Source organism: Furipterus horrens, unplaced genomic scaffold (assembly GCF_987537825.1).
Source record: "Furipterus horrens unplaced genomic scaffold, mFurHor1.1.pri manual_scaffold_7, whole genome shotgun sequence".
NCBI classification, from domain to species: domain Eukaryota; kingdom Metazoa; phylum Chordata; class Mammalia; order Chiroptera; family Furipteridae; genus Furipterus; species Furipterus horrens.
Window position 1 is genome coordinate 33,639,616 of NW_028327177.1, and position 5,358 is coordinate 33,644,973.

The 5,358-nt window shown below is 39.5% G+C and overlaps 1 pseudogene; it reads right to left on the bottom strand.

The window, feature by feature from the left end:
• Positions 1-2,088: 2,088 nt before the first annotated feature.
• On the bottom strand, positions 2,089-3,406 carry LOC150004252 (cytochrome c oxidase assembly protein COX19 pseudogene; annotated as a pseudogene).
• Positions 3,407-5,358: the final 1,952 nt, after the last annotated feature.

Here is a 5,358-nt window from a genome sequence, read left to right on the forward strand (position 1 = left end):
TAAATTTTATATTCAAATGACATTTTTATTGATGAGTCTTTAAATCCCAAACTATGGCTATGCTTATTCATTATTTCAGACCTACTTTTGTGTTTTATAATTTTTCTTAAATAAATCTTGTATATTTCTTATTAAGAAATGTGATTATCAGATTAGATAGATAAATGCTGTAGATATATATAAAATATTAAGAAATGTAATGGCATTTTCATCTGCAATACATTTTCGTGTGCCCCTATGCCTTTTTGCCAACAATTTTATACCATTTTTTTATATCACCCACTCTTTGTGAGCATATTGACTAACAACAAAAGAAATCTTGTAGAACATGAACCGTTCAGCAACATAACAACAAATGTAAAGTTCTTAAAATTCAGTACTTTCTCTAGTTTTCAAATGAAATTTCAAGATGTATCTTTGTAATATGAGGAGACACAATATAAACTATTTATATTCATTTTCAATGTCCTTTTTTACTTATTCACCTTTCTATTCATTATATTATTGAGAAGCCTAAATATACTATAAAACTGCATCTAAATATACTAAAAATTTTTAAATGAAAAATGGAATTTGATAAGCTTAAGATAGCACAAACATATATCTCTGATCACTTTAACCATTACTTTATTGTTATTTCACCATAAAATAAATAAGAGTTTTAACTGGAGAACTTGAGACTTTCTTCTTAATGTATTTTTCACTCTAAGCTAAATTCCCATACCACCTTTCCTGACATTTAGTGACTGAAAATCATTTGCATGGGGACTTCCTGGAAGCAGTCCAGTGCAAATAACCTAGAGAGCTATAGCTCTTAATTTGAAACAGAGACTAATTTAAGTTTAATTATCCTTTGGCTGATCCTTCTTGTTCCAAACTTATTCTTCAGTACCCACAGATATAGTACAACAAAATAAAACATTTTCTTCTTAGAGCTTTATTTCCCAAAATATATATTTTTTTAATTTAAAAACATGTTGAGCCCTGGCTGGTGTGGTTCAGTGGATTGAGCACCAGCCTGTGAACCAAAGGGTCTCAGTTTGATTCCCAGTCAGGGTACATGCCTGGGTTGCAGGCCAGGTCCCTGGCAGGATGCTGAAGAGTTAACCACACATTGATGTTTCTCTCACTCTCTTTCTCCCTCCCTTCCACTCTCTCTAAAAAAAAAAGAAAATCTTAAAAACATGTTGATGCCACAATGTGATAAATTACACCATTGTCCCCAATTCTTACCCACCCCCCCTTCTGGCTCTATCTTTAGTCACAATACTATTTCTATAGTTTCTGTCTCCTGTGCCTGTGCTGTGGTCACAGTGTACCCCTGTAAAATGGTGCTGGAGTTCCATTTGGACATGAGAAACATGAATATAGTTTAGTATGCACTAACCTACAGGCTGGAGACCATTCTCATTAGTTTCTGGTTTGTCTTTCCTGAGTTTATTTTTTTGTACAAATACACAGGCATAGCTACAGGTTTTTATCTCTTTCTAACATACTATAGATACTCGGATTCTGCTCTTTAATTTTTGTTAAAAGAAAGAAAGAAAGAAAGAAAGAAAGAAAGAAAGAAAGAAAGAAAGAACGAACGAACGAAAGAAAGAAAGAAAGAGAGAAAGAAAGAAAGAAAGGGAGAAAGAAAGAAAGAAAGAAAGAAAGAAAGAAAGGAAAAACCATTTTGCTAGGGAATGGTTTTCTGAAATTCACAAACATGCAGCATGTCAGTATTAACACATTCATTACTACAAGATGAAGCCACCACATCACAGGAGGCCAGAGGGGATGAGTCCAGTCACTGGTAAGGCCTCTCAGGCCACATAGGCTTCCCCAGGGACTCTGTCACACATTTGCATTTAAAGACAAAACTTAACACTCTTGGGAAAAATGAGACCTAAAAGGATAAATAATTTCTCAAAATAATCTGGGAGGCTTCAGAGGATGAGCCACTTCCCAGCTGTGAGCCAACCCATCCAGCTGCTTCAAGGGCATCCTGGATGCCCCTTCCTCAGCCACACCACGATCAGGGTGGCAGGTGAATGGATACTACAGCTCCATCCCAGACAACCAGCATGGTGGTCCTCCTATGAAAATTTAGCATTTGTCTGCTTTTGCATTTATCAAATCTCCAAACCCCAGTTCTTCCAGTTGTTATTATGCCATTAATTACCTCTCCATTCTGCATTCTAAACATTCTTTTGATTCATGTCTGCACAAAGCGTTTTCAAAATTATTTTCATGGAGACACTTAATGAATTTCTCCTTGAAATGTTTGCATTCACCGATGTGGTCCAGCAGGAAGTTGCCCTTATCCAAGTGTTACCAAGAGAAAGGAGGTTCTTTCATGTGGTGCCTTGGTGTAAGACGCAACAATTAGTGTTGAGGAAAACAGGTCTTTATTTACAATATTCCAACCTGGGGAAGGCTGTGAGCATTCCTGCTCAGGGACCTGTTCTCCCAAGGGACCCAGCACTTCTCTTGCTCCCCAAAAGGCTAGAAGCCAAAAACATGCCCAGAAGTTCCCCATCCCTTATCTGTCAGCTGTCTCCTTCAGGATGTGGGGTACAATGTCATCTGCTTCCACATAACAGTCCATGAAAACATGTGCTGTGTTACACTGGATCACGCATGGATCTCCCTCTGCCTTTTCAAAGCTGCATGGATCCATCTTCTAAAACAGCATGGTGCTCTCTTTACTTCTAAACCTGCACGGAACACTCCCTGCAAAAGGCTGTTGCCTTATTTTTTAAATCCCTGACCGTGGCCTGTGATGCAGTGGGCATGGTAACTGGTTCTGACCATTCACAGAACCTTGAATAGGCCCTGAATGCTCTTTCCTCAGCATTCTATAGTCAAAACCCCTCCCATATCCTTGGGGCCTTAGAAGAACCAAAGTCATTTGCATAACTAAGACACTAGCTACCAGTCATTGATATTCAAAGGAATCTTGAAAGCTGCCCTTGTTCCCATCCCCCAACCATAGGCTCTGCAGAATTTTGGAGACCATACAAGGGTGGGGCTGGAAGCACTTGGCCCCAAAGTTCACGGCCATGGACATGATAGCAGTGCCAGAGCCTCTGAGCTCTGTCCCCAATTGTTGGCCATCCTAGCATTACCCTATTTTTATGGCCTCATTGTGGATGAAGTGAACTTTCTTATCCCTTGACTTTGGACTTGGCCATGTGACTTTTGTTAGTCAGTGGCCTGTGCCAAGAAACAGTAAAACACCGTTTCTGAACCTAGAACTTAAAAAGCCTCATTTTAGTCCTTTTACCTTCTTGCAGCTCTCCATTGCCATAAGAAAAATAGACCTGGCCTTGTACTCAAATTCTGCCACTGAAGTATCTTTCTGATCACTGATTCCACTGTTTGTAGGGGATTTTCCCCACACTAAGCAATTCACTGGCTCCATCTGAGTGTCCTACAATTCAATTTAATTCTGACACTATCTACCCAGAAAGAGCATCAGATTTCATAAGTTAAGGGTATAGTCCCACAAGACTGCCCTCTACTTAAAATATTACCTGTGCTTCTGACTGACTGGCTACAGATTGGAGGTTCCAACTGTGAGAAATGTTCACAATAAATCACCGGGACACAGGACTTGAGCAGCAAAGTGAGGCATTTGTTCACGAGTCTGCAGAGTCGGGCGCACCGCCAGCCAGGAGCATGTGTGTGCGAAGTAGACAAAGTAAACTGGTTTTATACTAATGGGATTAGTTCCCCCTCCCCTTTCCTTCTCCCCCTGTTTCTCCATTACTGGTTAATCCAGGTTCACAATCTAAAGCAATTAACTACTTAACTCAGGGTGTGATTAACTAAGGGTATTCTAGTTATAGGTCTCTCTCCAACTTATTTGCAAAGTTATCTAGCTACCTCTTCCCATTTCTCTGTGTTTGATAACAACAATCTTCCTCCTTTTGATCCCAGAGATATGTGTGAGGAGCTGCAGAATGTCATTTCCTCCTACTGGTTTGAGAGTCACTGGCTTGCTTTTTTAGTCCTAACACAATGACCCTCTCTTTGGGTTTAATTAATTTTCTAGAGTGGCTCATAGTACTCAATAAAATATTACTTACTAGGTTACTGTTTTATTACAAAAGAATATAACGATGAATAGCCAGGTGGAAGAAATGCATAGGGCGATGTGTGCAGGAAGGATATGTGTGGAGAATCCATATCTCCTCTTCAGTCATTCCACTCCCTGCATCTGTGAGTTCACCAACCCCGAAGTTCATCAAATCCCATCCTTAGGGATTCTCATGGAGGATGCATTGCACAGGCATGATTGGTTAAATCATTGCATTTGGTGACTGATTCAATCTGCGTCCTTCTCCCCTCCCCAGAGTTCAGGGATATAGGACTGAAAGTTCCAGTTCTCTAATGAGGTGTTTGGTCCTCCAGGCAGTCACTCCCTTTCTTACTGGTGGCCCAAGGTCTTTTGTTACCATACTAAAAGAAATCTTTATCACTCTCATCACTCAGGATACCCCAAGGGTTTTAGGAGCTCTGGCCAGTAACAGGAACAAGGACCAAATTAAATTTCTTTTAAATCCCAATATCACAAAGATAATGAGAGACATATAAAGGAGGGTTGTCCAGCTGCCCCGCAGGTCTGTAATAATAAGTAGAGCTGCCCTAGTTGCCCCATTCTAAAGAGAGCCACACAAACAAGTCCAGACTACATCAGAAACACTTCACTTGACCCACATATTCAGGAAGTTACAAAATGATTATTAAAGTTGCCTAATGTTAGAGTTGCTTGCTACCTAGCAGTTAATGATTGATTCCACAGTCACTCAAATCTGCAAATCAAATACTGACTTAATCTTAACCTTTCTTTTTCTTTTACTCTCCATGTCCATCACAGCCATAAGGTGTTTGTCCTACCCCTGTAATCTTTCTGCACCGTCATTTCCTTTTCAGTTTCTCTATGGCTGTGCTAATTCATACCTTATTATCACAGTCTTAATTATTACAATAACCTTCAACCTGGCCTTTTATTTCCTTCCTCCCTAATCCATCTTTCTCACTGATACAAGATCAGTGTTTTGTTTGTTTTTTTTTCCTTCAAATTCTCTTAGAAGAACTTGGTCTTGTCCACCCTGTGCTTGGAAACCTTGGATCAATATCTGCAAAATCACAGCCATGCCTTCTTCACCTTTCTCATCATGGATTATAGCATTAGTTTTCCTACTGAATCCAAAAAAAGGGCTTAATCTGAGTGTTCCCAGTAGCCACTCCCCATCACTACAAACTACCTTTTTCCTACCCTTTTGCTAGATAATTTGTCATTGTCCAATTGTATCTCTACCATCAAATTCAGATTATGACCCAAACTATCTCTCAAACTTGCCTTCTATT